General features: G+C 45.2%; 1 protein-coding gene across 1 annotated transcript in view; it reads right to left on the bottom strand.

Annotated features, from left to right (window-relative positions):
• ST14 (ST14 transmembrane serine protease matriptase) overlaps window positions 1–15,043 on the bottom strand; it is a 49,188-nt gene that overhangs the window by 18,072 nt on the left and 16,073 nt on the right. The gene's annotated exons all lie outside the window — the stretch shown is intronic.

The following is a 15,043-nucleotide window of genomic DNA, read 5'->3' as shown; positions in this document are numbered from 1 at the left end:
CATAAAACAGCAAAGTCACATACCGTATTTTTCGCCCCATAAGACACACCCCCTCCCAAAAAAGTGTGGCAAAAATGTCCCTGCAGCTTATGGGGTGAATACTAATAAGCGCTTCCATTATGGAGGTGCTCATTAGTACCAGAGGACCGGGAAGCGGTGAAGGCTCTGTACTCACCGTTTCCTGGTCCTCGGCGGTCGGCTGTGCTGTGGCTGCACACACCGTGAGGGCGCTCTCTGACCTCACGCTATTTGCGCCGGTTTACAGCACAGCCAATGGCAGAATGAAGAGGATCGCACTGTAGGTGAAGAGCAGCGGCGTCCGGAGCAGATGTAAATGTTTTCTTTTTATTTTAAGTTCTCTGTGGCATGGGGGCTCATATGGGTCTGATAAGAGACAGTGGGGGCTGATGAGAGGCTTGGGGCTCTTATCTGAGGTCTGATTGGGGGTCATTCACATTGGGGTCTGAGATGAGGTCTGATTAACATTGGGGGTCTGACCTGACTTGTCCTCCTCTAAAACCTAGGTGCATCTTATAGGGCGAAAAATACGGTACATTACTTATCCAGTACCAATCTTGAGTTATAAAGTGGAGATCAGAATTAGAGAACATATTTGAAATTAACCAAACAGGAGTAAAAGATCAGTATTTTAAGCATATTTCATGAGTTACATATATTCTGAAACAGCATAAAGAAAAGCAATGAGATATTTGAAAAAGAACACAATAAAGTTAGACAACGCTTTCAGATATATCCCAGTTATTGGTGATAATCTGGCACCTGGTGTTAATTTCCTTAATTATCTGATAAACCCCATTTAACTGACAGCCTAAAGGTCCCTTTACATGGGACAATATTACCGCAGATTGTCAGGAAGGAAGCATAATCTGCTAATCACTAGCGGAGGAGACCACTGCATGTAGATCTCCTCCAGAGTACGGGGAGGAGCGATCGCTTATGCCAGCAGATCGTGTTTACAAGGCACGATCTGCTGCCAGTAAACATTTTAGCGTGTGCATGATCGGATTACCCAATGAACGACCGTTTCACTTGTTCATCGGATAATCTGCATTACATTAATATATCCCGATCATTGCTAATGAGCGTTACGATGAACACTTATTAGTGATAATCTTTGCAATTCTCGGGCCAGGTAAAGCGTTCCTTCACGACAATCTCCTAATCGCTAGCGGAGGACACCAGTGTATGGGAGGAGTGATCACTAATGCCACCGCTCTTCTCCATACAGACTCGTTTCCCGGAAGATCGTGTTTACACAGCACAATCTGCCACTGGGAAACAAGGATTTTTTGTGGTGCACAAACGATTTAATTACCTAAAGAACAAATGTTTTGCCCGTTCATCGGCGATGCATTTACACCTCCAGATCATTGCTAACTAGCTTTACTATGAATGCTTGTTAGTGATGATCTGTTCAATTCTCCTTAACTTTCCAGTTTTCACTGAGCCATTCTGAAGTAATTGAAACCCTCCAGCAGCAGGTTGTCCAGTTGAAGTCCGAAGAGGTGACCCTATCAGACATTGCAAGAGAAGTTGGTCGTTCCAAGTCTGTGATTTCTAGAATATTGCATCTTTACAAACTCAAGTACCCCAAGAAGGCTGGTCATCCACAAAAGACATATGCAAGAGAGGACAGGATAATGCAAAGAATGTCAATGGGCAAACAGTTCAACACTGCAGCTGGAATGGTTCACCAGTTCAGCACTGAACAGGGTAAGGATCAGTCTCATCATATAAATGTCTGCAGTGACCATACCTCTCATTAGCAGAAAGAAATAAAAGGCTAGACTGCTAGACCGTCCTTTGCTGAGGAGCATATTGTGTGGTCAGAGGAGAAGTGGTCCAAAGGTTACTTTACTGATGAAAGCAACTTTAATGTATTTGGGTCTGTTGGGAAACATGTTTGTCATAAAACTGTGGAAAGACTGAATAAAGTGTGTAAGGAAGTCCGTGAAAAGTGGAGGAGGAAGTGTTTGGTTTGGAAAGTTGAAGCAGGAGTTGGGCCTCTTATACAGCTACATATCAGAGTGAAGGCAAATGTTGATCAGAACCTCTCTCGACAACATGTGGTTCCTTCCCTGTGGTCATCACTAAATCAGACAGCAATTTTCACACAGGACCATGCCCCCTGTCACGCAGAAAAACGGGTAAAGCAGTTCTTGAAACTGAAAATATTGAAATAAATAATGAAAGGGCCAGTCTGAGTCCTGATCTAAACCCAATAGAAAACATCTGGAAAATCCTTGTTGACAGTAATGGACAAGAACTCCATTATAGTCACCGAACCGTGGAAGGGACTGGAGGAAGAGTGAGCCAAAAATCACACCAGAGCAGTGTGAGAGAGGAGAGATGTCCTGTGGCCACAGATGTGCTGAAGTCATTAAAGGGCTTCTGTCACCCCCCATTTAGTGATGCTCTTTTCCGGGTGTATAATAATTATAGTGGATGGCACTCCTTGTAAAGCTGTTGGTGCTCAGTGGAAATAATCAATCTGAAATAGGAAGAGACCACGGCCATTGTTAAAAAGATCCAATTTTGGGATGGACAATAAATGAACTACTTCTGATTACTTGAAAACGAGTGCCATGGTCTCTTCCTTTTCCGGGTGTAGGCTGACGTCATCAGCGCAGGCGCACTGAGGAAGGAGCGGGCAAGAGAGCATCCTTCTCTCAGAGTGCCTGCGCCGAATGAGGACCGGTACGGCGCAAGCGCTGGATTTTATGGGCAGAGAGGGCCAGCGAGAAGAGGAGAGCGCTCGCTGGCCCTGTCGATCAAGTGGAGGAGGGGGCGTGTTTATAGTCCTAGGATGCGGCGGCTACCAGCAAGTAACCGCCCAACTCGCTGGTAGCGAAGTAATTGGCATATTTAAAAAGTACGATTTTTACAGAAATTACAGCACAGAGACAGGTAACAGTGATATATATGGACTCATCTGACATTAGCAAATAGCTAATGTCTGATAATGAAAATTGCTAAATGGGGGGTGACAGAAGCCCTTTAAATGCAAAGGTCTGAACACTTAATCGTGACTGCTGTAACATTCAGAAAATGTAGTTGTATCTTTCTGTGTGCTATAGTCATCGATGTTCTCCAATTTTGATCATTATGTATTCTGCAAAATAAAAGTTTTTTTGTTGAAGTGCCTTTGTTATTTTGTAAAACACTGTTCTTGGAGCGTGGTAGCCACAACAAAAATTCCTTCACCTGCCGATCAATGAAAATTACATTATTTCTTTAAAAAAAAAAAAAATCAAGTGTTCATAAATTGTTCCTTAATTTTGATTTCCAGTGTACATCCTGTATTACACTCCAGAGCTGCACTCATTATTCTGCTAGTGAAGTCACTACGTACATACATTACTTTTTCAGTACTGATCCTGACATATTCTGTATTGTACTCCAGAGCTGCACTTTTCTGCTGGTGGAGTCTCTGTGCACATACATTACTTATCCTGTACTGATCCCGAGTTACATCATGTATTATCCTGCAGAGCTGCATTCACTATTCTACGAGTGGAGTCACTGTGTACATACACTACTTATTCTGTACAGATCCTAAGTTACATCCTCCATTATCCTCCAGAGCTGCACTCACTATTCTACTAGTGGATTATCTCTGTAAATGCACTACTTATCCTTTATTGCTCTTGAGTTAGAACCTGTAATGTGTATTTAAGAGGTTTCACACCTGGTGTAAAAAAACAAAAACAACGCTTCTGTTTTGTCCCAATGCAATCTGAATGGAAAGCAATCTGTTCAGTATGCATCAGGATGTCTTCCGTTCTGTCCCTTGTACAGTATTTTTTCCAGCCAAAATTCCAGAACACTACCGCTCTTGCCGGATCTAGCATTAATTTCCATTGAAATGTATTAATGCTGGATCCGGTACCAAGTGTCCCGGAAATTGCTGCATCGCCGAATCTGTTTTTTTCCGGTCTATGTATGAGCAGTTGTTTCTATCTTTGAAAAAAAATTAAATACCAGATCCGTTATTCCGGATAATACTGTTTTTTAAATGAATAAGTCTAACGGATCCGTATCCGGGGAAAAAAGATATCCGTTTGCATACGGATTTCCGGATCCGGCAGGCAGTTCCGGCAACGGAACTGCCTGCCGGATTCTAACAACGCTAGTGTGAAAGTACCTTTATACTCCTTATTTTGTACTGATAAGATTTTACAATGTATTACACTCCAGAGCTGCACTCACTAGTCTGCTGGTAGTCACTGGAAGCTGTGAGCAAGCTTGAGAACATCCCATGTTCTGTGACTCTACAGTGCCTTCTCAGAATGCCAATTTACCAGAGCTAGTTAGCCAGAGAAAAAGCAAGATGCTGGTAGATTTCCGCTCTGAAGATGCAATTCTGTACAACTTGTATCTGGTCTCCACACATATTTCGGAGGATCATCCCCTCAGGAGTCTGATTTGCTCTCTATTTTCCTATAGATGGCAGTGTCATTGTACAGTACATGCTTCATAGCAGGAGTCAGACTCTCACAGAAACTGAGCGCTCTACCTGGAAGTGACACAGGAGCAGGCAGTTTCAGTGGGAGGACAGGCGGACATTCCCAGTCACGCCCAGATCTGTTATTCAAACCATCTATTGAGTACTGATGATGCACGACTGACACGCGACACGCCAGAAAATACGAAAATAGTCCAAGACAAGAGGCGGAGAGTGGAGACTGAATACACTGACGGTGTATACCTGTATGAGCATGTCGGTCTCTGCACATGTGCGTGTCTCTTGTGGGAGCCCTCGTTATAGCAGAGTCGGGGCCAGATGCCACCGTGGATAAACAAATAGTGACACATGGTGACACGTCACTCAGGAGCAGCGCAGAAATTAAGTCACCTCGGGACAAGTCCCGACACAATTGACTCACAAGAAGTCTGGAGATGTCTTCTAGGTTATAGTTTCTGCTGAAATTCAGAGACAGAGGTAAAAGAAGGAAGCAGAACAAGTATCTGCTGATTCATTGATTTAGAGCCAAAACCAGATGCAGCTCTTTCCCTTCCACCTTATGTCGGTGGAGGCCCCGCTCCTGGTTTTGGCTTCACAGTCACGGATGGAAATCACCGACGTGTGAAAGAGGCTTTATTGTGCAAGGAAGGAGATAACGCATTCCCTAGTGTGTCAACTTGCAGACATAAAATATCTGCTGATATTCTATGACGATGAGACACTAGCACATTCCCTAGTGGTCTCCTTTTTCTCCCTCTCGCATCATACGGGATTCTATAAATGTAGGTCATAGCCATGTAATACATCTTTTACTATAAAGCAATATCTGGACTGTAATTCAGAGTGCACAATGTGATCTAATGCATGTGGGAAGCTCCTCCAGAAGGTTTAACATTAATTACATAGGAAACCCCCACCAAGAGAAGGTTTCCAATGCAGCCAAACCTCTTATTACAGCACATAACCCTTCTTTTAAAAGCTTTAGAGACTTTGCAATTGACAAATTAGTTGCTCCCCTGGAGGAGGCGTTCTTAAATCGAAAGGGTTACAAAGGGAGGCATACTGGATGTTCCGGCTAAACACTAGACATCCACATGGCTTAAATATGAAGAAGGAACCAATTTATTATTATTATTATTACTCAAAACTTTTGCTTTTGTACAGTTAAAGGGGTTGTGTCACGTCAGCAAATGACATTTATCACGTAGAGAAAGTTCATACAAGGCACTTACCAACACCCCAGGAACTTCTTCGAAACCTCCCTCCCCCTGTGGCTAATCAAAATCGCTCTCTCAGACTTGGCCCAACAGCCGCTGTCTGTCCTTTTTCTACAGTGTCTCTGTATAGAATGTCATTGTATAATACTGTTGAGGGGGGTCCTGACAAAATCTTTTAGTCTTCTTCCTTCTGGCTTAAAGAATACAACTCACCCTGCAGAAAATAAGGTGCGTCATTATCCGGCTCCCCTCACTCCTGATCAGGGTCGCCAACCAGAAATTTTCTTTTTTCTGGACAACTTATCACAAAATCACAGACAGACAACATTTTTTTTTTTACGGACTAGTTGGAAAACCATAACGAATGATAAAGATAAATGATGCTCAATATACTGATGACCAGTGATTACTCTGAGCTGTAAAATGATGATAATTACCACCAAAATAATTGAGTCAATTACTAGCCGATAGAGGAAAGAAGTCGCCTATTTTTACAGACTGTCCAGAAATTTCTGGACGGTAGGTAACCCTGCTCCTGATGATTTCCTGTTCCCCAGTAGTCCCTGTGCCGGGACCACACAGCTCAGCCCTAAACAGCTGTAGAAAATGAAGAATGAAACGGGCCTGCTGGCCCATCCCTGCCCACAATTTTAGACATGGCATGAGCGAAGCGAAGTTGCAGAAGTAGCGGCGCCGCTATCTGCTCCTGAAATACACCTAATTTAGGCATATTTCAGCATAGTAAATAATCCCCTTAGTTCTTTAAAAATAGTCGTTTTGTTAAGGGATGTTACTCCAGTCACCCCCCCCCCCTTCCCCAAGCCATATTGGGGGAAGAAAGTTACATTTTTCCCCCCAACTTTTTAAAAAGTTAAACCTGATGAATTTGGGGTGCACCTAATTAACATAGCTCAGCATGTCCTCTTTTCTACCCAGTTTTTAAAATGGCTTAGAGTAATATAAATTCACAGAATGTCACAAATTTGCAAACTGCAACTTTTTGGTGTTTGACTCATTTCTCACCATTTCAAAAGTTTACTGTCAGCGAGAACGTGGTGCTTTACATCCAGAAATACTTCTCACAGCTGACAATTTGTTACAATGTATTCATGTAGGTAGCAGCCATCACAACCTGGAGTCCAGAACAGGAGATTAAGGGCCCATGCACACAACCATATGTATTTTGCGGTCCGCAAAAAATACGGATGACATCCGTGCGCATTCTGTATTTTGCGGAACGGAACAGCCGGCCTCTAATAGAACAGTCCTATCCTTGTCCATAATGCAGACAATAATAGGACACGTTCTATTTTTTTTTGCAGGACGGAAATATGGACATACGGAAACGGAATGCACATGGAGTAACTTCCGTTTTTGTTGCGGACCCATTGAAATGGAACGGACACGGAAAGAAAATATGTTCGTGTGCATGAGCCCTAAAGGGGTTTTTCCAGGATTTTATTATTGATGGCCAATTCTTAGGCAAGGCCAGAGCTATAGTTACCAGCTCTGTCCGCTACACAATGGACAGCGCTGTGTAGTGCCAGACCCACTGCTTTTGCCAGAACAGGGCCCCTGAACTGAAGGAGAGCACACTGCACATGCACTGGGTCCTTTTGCAATGTCCTATAGTGGTGAATGCAGAGCGCACAATGTACACACGGCCATCTATCCCTTCACTGAGTGCTGGCTCAGTTATTTCCTGCAGTCCAATAGTTGCCAATAGAGGGTGGCCATCCATACACAGCTTTTCTCCCTTCAATTCGGGGGACCCATTCTGGCGATAGGAGCTGATCCCAGGAGGGAGACCCGCATCTATTTTAACATTATGCCATCAATGTCCAAGATAGGAATACCCCTTAACCCGTAGGATACCAACGCCGTACATGTACGGCGCTGATATCCGGGACAGAAATCCGAGCACCGTAGTACTATGGCGCTCTGATCAGGCGGGCGCAAGAGCTGCGGCAGAGGTCCAGCAGTTACTGATAGCAAGACCCCTGCTGTATGCGCCGCCATTGGTGAAAACACTGATGCCGACACATTAACTCCTTGCACGGCCGCGGTCAGCGCTGACTGCTGCACGTGTGGGATCCTGCCGGGTGCGGGGGTGGCCATCGGGTCCCCGCGCTGTTGTGACAGGGATGCGATGGCAGGGAAGGCAGCTGGATGCCTTCCTTAGGCATTGTGGCTGCCTTCCATGACAGCCTGTGAGATCCAGCCCCCTGGATCTCACAGGAAGGAAGCTGTAAGTGTATACACTTACAGCCAATGCATTACAATACAGAAGTATTGTAATGCATTGTAAAGAGGATCAGACCCCCAAAAGATGAAGGCCCAGAGTGGGACAAAAAAATAAAGTGTAAAAAGTTAAGAAAAACGAAGTTTAAATAAAATTGTAACAAATAGGAAAAAAAATAAAAGTAGACATATTAGGGCTCTTTCACACCTGCGTTCTTGTCTTCCGGCATAGAGTTCCGTCGTCGGGGCTCTATGCCGGAAGAATCCTGATCAGGATTATCCCCATGCATTCTGAATGGAGAGAAATCCGGTCAGGATGTCTTCAGTTCCGGAACGGTACGTTTTTTGGCCGGAGAAAATACCGCAGCATGCTGCGCTTTTTGCTCCGGTCAAAAATCCTGAACAATTGCTGCAAGGCCGGATCCGGAATTAATGCCCATTGAAAGGCATTAATCCGGATCCGGCCTTAAGCTAAATGTCGTTTCGGCGCATTACCGGATCTGACGTTTAGCTTTTTCTGAATAGCGTCCTGGCAGCCATGGTAACCAAAGTCCTGTTTGCCATGGTAAAGTGTAGTGGGGAGCAGTATACTTACCGTCCGTGCGGCTCCCAGGGCGCTTCAGAGTGACGTCAGGGCGCCCCACGCGCATGGATGACGTGATCGCATGGATCAGGTCATCCATGCGCATGGGGCGCTCTGACGTCATTCTGGAGCGCCCCGGGAGCCGCACGGACGGCAAGTATACTGCTCCCCCGCTCCCCACTACTACTACGGCAACCAGGACTTTAATAGCGTCCTGGGTGCCATAGTAACACTGAACGCATTTTGAAGACGGATCCGTCTTCAAATGCTTTCAGTTCACTTGCGTTGTTACGGATCCGGTGGGCACCTCCGGCAAATGGAGTGCACGACGGATCCGGACAACGCAAGTGTGAAAGAGGCCTTGGGTATCTCCGCGTCCGTATCGACCGACTCTATAAAAATATCACAGTACTAACAGTCACCTCATCCCGCAAGGTCCTACCTAAGACAATCGCCCAAAAAAAACAACAAAAAAAAAAAAAACCTATGGCTCTCAGTTATGGAGACACTAAAACATGATTTTTGTTGCGGCAAAACGGATCCGGCTTTCCGGTCTGCGCATGCACAGACCTTTAAAAATGCAAAAAAAATAATAATACTGGATCCGTTTTTTCCTGATGACACCGGAGAGACGGATCCGGATCCGTCTGACAAATGCCATAAGTTTGCGTCCGGATTGCCGGATCCAGCAGGCAGTTCCGGCGACGGAACTGCCTGCCGGAATCCTCTGCCGCAAGTGTGAAAGTACCCTCAGGTATTGCCACGTGCGTAACGACCTGCTCTATAAAAAATATCACATGGCCTAACCCCTCAGATGAACGCCATTATTATTTTTTTATTATAAAAACTGTGCCAAAAAAGCAATTTTTTTGTAACCTTAAAGGGACTCTGTCACCACTTTCTAACCCCCCCTTTTCAAAGTATTGTTATCTGCATGGCGCCCCTGTGATTATAAATGTGTTGTTAGAAGTTAAATTCGCCGTCTCCTTTTGATAAAAAGAGCTTTTATCTAACCTGTCAATCTTCTTGATAAGGTGCCCAGGGCGTTTCTTTTCGTCTCAATCTGCCGCCCGCCGCCGCCACCGTTGGTGCCCAGCTCCTCCCCTCATGCTTTCAGCGCCGCCTGAATGTAATCAAATACGCCTCCGGCTCTCTCTGTGCCCCCTCCTCCTTTTCAAAGATCCCGCGCGTGCGCACAGGGCTGTGCCTGATGCGCCCGTGCGGACATTTACAATCAGCCTCATTGAGCGAAGTGCGCATGCGCGCACTTCGCTCAACCTCCTCATCAGACGAGCACTGCAGCCCTCCTCCTTGAAAAGGAGGAGGGGGCACAGAGAGAGCCGGAGGCGTATTTGATTACATTCAGGCGGCGCTGAAAGCATGAGGGGAGGAGCTGGGCACCAACGGTGGCGGCGGCGGGCGGCAGATTGAGACGAAAAGAAACGCCCTGGGCACCTTATCAAGAAGATTGACAGGTTAGATAAAAGCTCTTTTTATCAAAAGGAGACGGCGAATTTAACTTCTAACAACACATTTATAATCACAGGGGCGCCATGCAGATAACAATACTTTGAAAAGGGGGGGTTAGAAAGTGGTGACAGAGTCCCTTTAAATCACAAAAAGAGTAATACCAAGCGATCAAAAAGTCTTATGTACCCCAAACAGTCACCTCATCCCGCAAAAAATGAGCCCCCACATAAGACAATCACTTAAAAAATATAAACCAGGCATGCTCAACCTGCGGCCCTCCAGCTGTTGTAAAACTACAACTCCCACAATGCCCTGCTGTAGGCTGATAGCTGTAGGCTGTTTGGGCATGCTTGGAGTTGTAGTTTTGCAACAGCTGGAGGGCCGCAGGTTGAGCATGCCTGATATAAACCAATGGCACCCATAAACCTATCCATCAAAATCTGCGCTGCAAAAGCCATATGGCGCTCCTTCTTTTCCGAGTCCTGCCATGTGCGCCCACAGCAGTTCACCACCACAAATGGGGTGTTGCCGTATTCAGGAGAAAATGGGTAACAAATTATGGGGTGCTTTTTCTCCTGTTACCCCTTGTGAAAATGAAAAATTTGAGGGTAAAGCAACATTTTATTGGAAGAAACAAAACTTGAAATTTTTACATCAGTTTCCAAATTCCGTAAAACGCTTAGGGGGTCAAAAGTTGTCAGTACCCCCTTAATATATTCTTTAAAGGGTGTAGTTTCCAAAATGGGGTCACTTTTTGAGGGTTTCCACTGTAGGGGTACGTCAGGGTCTCTTCAAATACAAAATGGTGCCCAAAAACCATTCTAGCCTCCAAAATCCATATAGCGCTCCTTTCCTTCTGACCACTGTGCCCATAGAGCAGTTTACCGCCACATATGGGGTATTTCTGTAAACTGCAAAATCAGAGTAATATATAGAGGTTTATTTTGCTGTTAACCCTTGCTGTGTTGCTAGAAAAAAAAAATCTACCAAAAAAAAATTAAAATCGACCAAAAAAGTGACATTTTACCTCCATTTTCCTTTAATTCTTGTGGAACACCTCAAGTGTTAAATTTTGTAACATCAGTTTTGAATAATTTGATGGGTGTAGTTTCTAAAATGGGGTCATTTATTGAAGGTTTCTATTACCTAAGCCCCTCAAAATCACTTTATAACTGAATTGGTACTCCAAAAATGGTTTTGGAAATTTTGTAGAAAACTTGAAAAATTGCTTCTGAACTTCTAAGCCTTCTAACGTCCTAAAAAATAAAATTACATATACAAAATGATGCCAACATAAAAGTAGACATATGGGGAATGTTAAGTAATAAATATTTTATGAGGTATCACTTTCTCTTTTAAAAACAGGGAAATTGAAATTTTGATGTGATGACAATGACAAAAGACATTTGCTCATATCTCAATAGATCAGCAGATGTGTAAACACAAGGCAAGGAACAAGGATTCTTAAAGGGGTTGTCAGAGTTATTTTTTTGTTCGTTCTATGTTCCTAACTAGGTAAATATAACAACTTTACAATTAACTCATTTTATCTGCAGTGCCTGGTTTATCAGATTTGACTGAGGGTCACATGACCTGTGATGTCAGCTTCTCTCCCTGCTCTGATAAAGTTCGCTGCACAAGCCTGTAAATGAGACGTCACTGTGCTGGCCACGCCCCCTTCACTGCCGGTGTTCTGCCAGATTTCTATACCTTGCCAAAACGCTATACCGGAAGTGACGCCGAATCAGCTGGAGGAGGGAGTGTGCGGTGCTGCGCAAGTGCACATCCACTGGATTAGCAAAAAATCATTGCATCGCCGCGGGAGAAGGAGTTTATGCGCAAAACCGTACACCGCGCTTGCGCACTTAGGGGTAGGTAGATTTTCTGGCGCAAAATGTTCCACCAGATCTCCCTACCCCTAAGTGCACAAATCATAAGGAGCAGTTTATCCTTACTGCAGAGCTGAGTGCAGAATATCGAGGTCACCACATAGCAGAGCTGAGTGCGGGATATTACCCCAATATCCAGCACTCAGCTCTGTGGTGTCCCCCAATATCCCGCACTCAGCACTGCTATGTGGTGACCTCAATATTCTGCACTCAGCTCTGCGGTAGGGATAAACTGCTCCTTATGATTTGTGCGCGCGTGCGCACTCAGGGGTAGGCAGATCTGATGGAACATTTTGCGCTGGAAAATCTACCTACCCCTAAGTGCGCACACGCGGTGTACGGTTTTGCGCATGAACTCCTCCCACGGTGCTGCAATGATTTTTTGCTAATCCAGTGGATGTGTGCTTGCTTAGCACCGCACACACCCTCCTCCAGCTGATTCCTGTGCAGCCGCGTCACTTCCGGTATAGCGTTTTGGCAAGGTATAGAAATCTGGCAGAACACTGGGCTGTCTGCTGTCTCCTAGGATTCTTAACCCCTTCAGCTGCACAGACTGGGTAGCTGCAAGCAGTGAGGAGACAATGCTGGGCACTGGAGCTGACAGACTAGAGAGCATTGCACAAGGTAGGGGGAAGATCCTGTGTGTATTAGCAGTCTCATTATACAGCTGGGACTTGTAGTTCTACACATACAAGATGCTGCTGATTCTCCCAGCACTCAGGGCAGCTCTTGTATCCACTCCCTTAGCAGTACAGGGGGAGGGGCAGAGATTGTTGTTATTGCATGTAAACAAAGGGCCAGAAGAGAACCAGGGAAATGAGGAAATACACGGTATATATATTTTTGCCTGAAACTTGCTTAGCTTAGTTATAGATTGCTGCCCATCAGATTTTCAGTGCTATATATATTTTTTTTCATAACTCGGACAACCCTTTTAAGAACAATTCTTGGGCAACTAAGCCAGTTCTACTTCACATTTGTTTGATAAATCTCCCCAGAGCTCTGCATAGACAAAACAAAGGCAGATTATTTATACATTTTAATCAATTTCTGAAAACTGGGTTTCACATTTCATTTTCCAAAGGAGCACTGAAAAATGAACGATTGGTTGTTATGGGCAACTAAGCCAATTTTCATTTACACCGCTTTTGATAAATCTCCCCCATAATGCTTCATTTTAGATGCATTAGGGCGAACTAGAAAAGAAACTGGTTGCAGAGGTGGACATATCCTTTAGGCTGGGTTCAAACGCGCTGTAAAACGCTCAACACATGAAAACCAATGCTTCCCTATGGCCCTGGTTCTCACTTGAGCGTTTTACGCGCTGAAAAACGCCCTACGCTCAAAAAAGTTCTTGAGCTTCTTTGGGGCGTTTTGTCGCGCGTTTGCGGCCATAGGACACTGCTGTCAATCACACAAACGCGCGTTCACTATGGACAAAAACGCGCGACAAAAACACGCGTTAAACGCGCATATCAAATACGCTCAGGTCTGAACCCAGCCTTAAACCCGTCCTGCTTGTGCATTCACTAGGTCGTTCCGATGCATCAGTGAATATAATCAGAAGCAGCACAAGTCTCTCTCCTGTCCTAATACATTGTAACAAGCCCTCAGCTGTGAGCTCCCACTGACCACCATGTGGACCCCAGGGCATAGGGCTGCAGAGACCCGGCTCATTCTGTGACTTTCCACCTCAGTCCTAGCTCTTCAGAGGTTTTCGTTTCTGCTCTTTGTCTTCCTCCACATCCACACAAGGACGTCAGTCACCTACAGGAACTGGTATAGCAGCTTCACATAGCAGAGGCCATGGCCCAGCCCGCCCCACCAGGAATGTGTACACGGAGGAGGCAGCAAGGAGCAGGTAGCTGACCTCTGGGGATATACTCTATAGGGGTAGATGACCAGGTCACACAACTGCTGCCATCATCCATGCCCGCTGAGCTTCCCCACAGTAGAAGTTAATATCACCGCTCCAATTCAATAATCCAATCATCAGGCTAACCAGTCCTCAGTATGTAGGAAAGGGTTAGCATGGTAATCAGTACAAGGCTTGTCCAGTTTTATATTAATAAAGATTGCTGATCAGTGAATAGAAACAATCATGTTTGGATCCACAGGTACAGGGCGCAATCCAAATGATACGTTATAACAAGCCCTGGACCTGTGTGAGCCGACTTTTCAGGGTTTGGATGTAAACTGTCTATTCGAACATTGGAGAATTTCTCAGCGAGCAGGTTGCCCCACGAAGAGCTATATTACGATGCAGTGCCTACGCTATGACTTGTGAGAGTTGGCTGTATTATATTACTGCCACAATCAATAGCAACTGCGGAAACTAAGTGGTTTCACAGTTGTGGCATTCCGGTTTAGAGATTGGCCAGAGGATCCCCCACCGCCGCATCTCCCCGTCGTGCGGATCAAAACATACGGGTGGTGGGAGCAGCCAATAGAGCAGGCCGCAACAGGGACGAGGGTGATGCTAGGGAGGCTTGTCCCTGTCAGTCTGCTATTGGCTGCCCCCACCCCACATATGTTTTGATCCGTGCAAAGCGGAGATGCAGCGGCAGCTGTGTGGGCATCAGGAGTGACGCAGGTGCCGGGGAGCAGGGCAAGTATAAGGGATCTGGGCATTATAGGGGTGGATAACCCCTTTAAACTGATCTATGCCATTTAATACATCTGGATGCATCTGTTTTGGCCGGATCCGGTTGTATTAAACCAAAACTGAAGAAACCGCTTACATTGATTTTCATGCCAGATATGGTTTGTTCCACTTCAAAGACTGGACACAAAACCGCAAAACGGAACGGAATGCATCCTGATCAGGTTTGTCCTCATTGACAATGAATGGGGACAAAACTGATCCGTTTTGGCCCGGTTTTGAGATCCTCTGCCGGACCTCAAAATTGGAATGCCACAACGCAAGTGTGAAACAGACCTTAGGTGTCTGCACGAAAGATCCCATTACAAAATGACTGAGCGTTTCGCATGTTCATCGGGTAATTGGCGGCACCTTTACATGGGCAGATTATCGGCAACTAGCTTTGGATATCGGACAATGTAAAAGGGCCCTTAAAGGGGGTTTTACCATCTCAGACAATGGGGGCAATCACAGAAATTTTCCGCAACAAGATCTGCCTCGTGTGAAGGCGTCCTT

This window comes from Bufo bufo, chromosome 1, assembly GCF_905171765.1.
Source record: "Bufo bufo chromosome 1, aBufBuf1.1, whole genome shotgun sequence".
NCBI classification, from domain to species: Eukaryota; Metazoa; Chordata; class Amphibia; order Anura; family Bufonidae; genus Bufo; species Bufo bufo.
The sequence above is the reverse complement of the archived record's forward strand: the minus strand, read 5'-3'. Positions and strand labels throughout refer to the sequence as shown.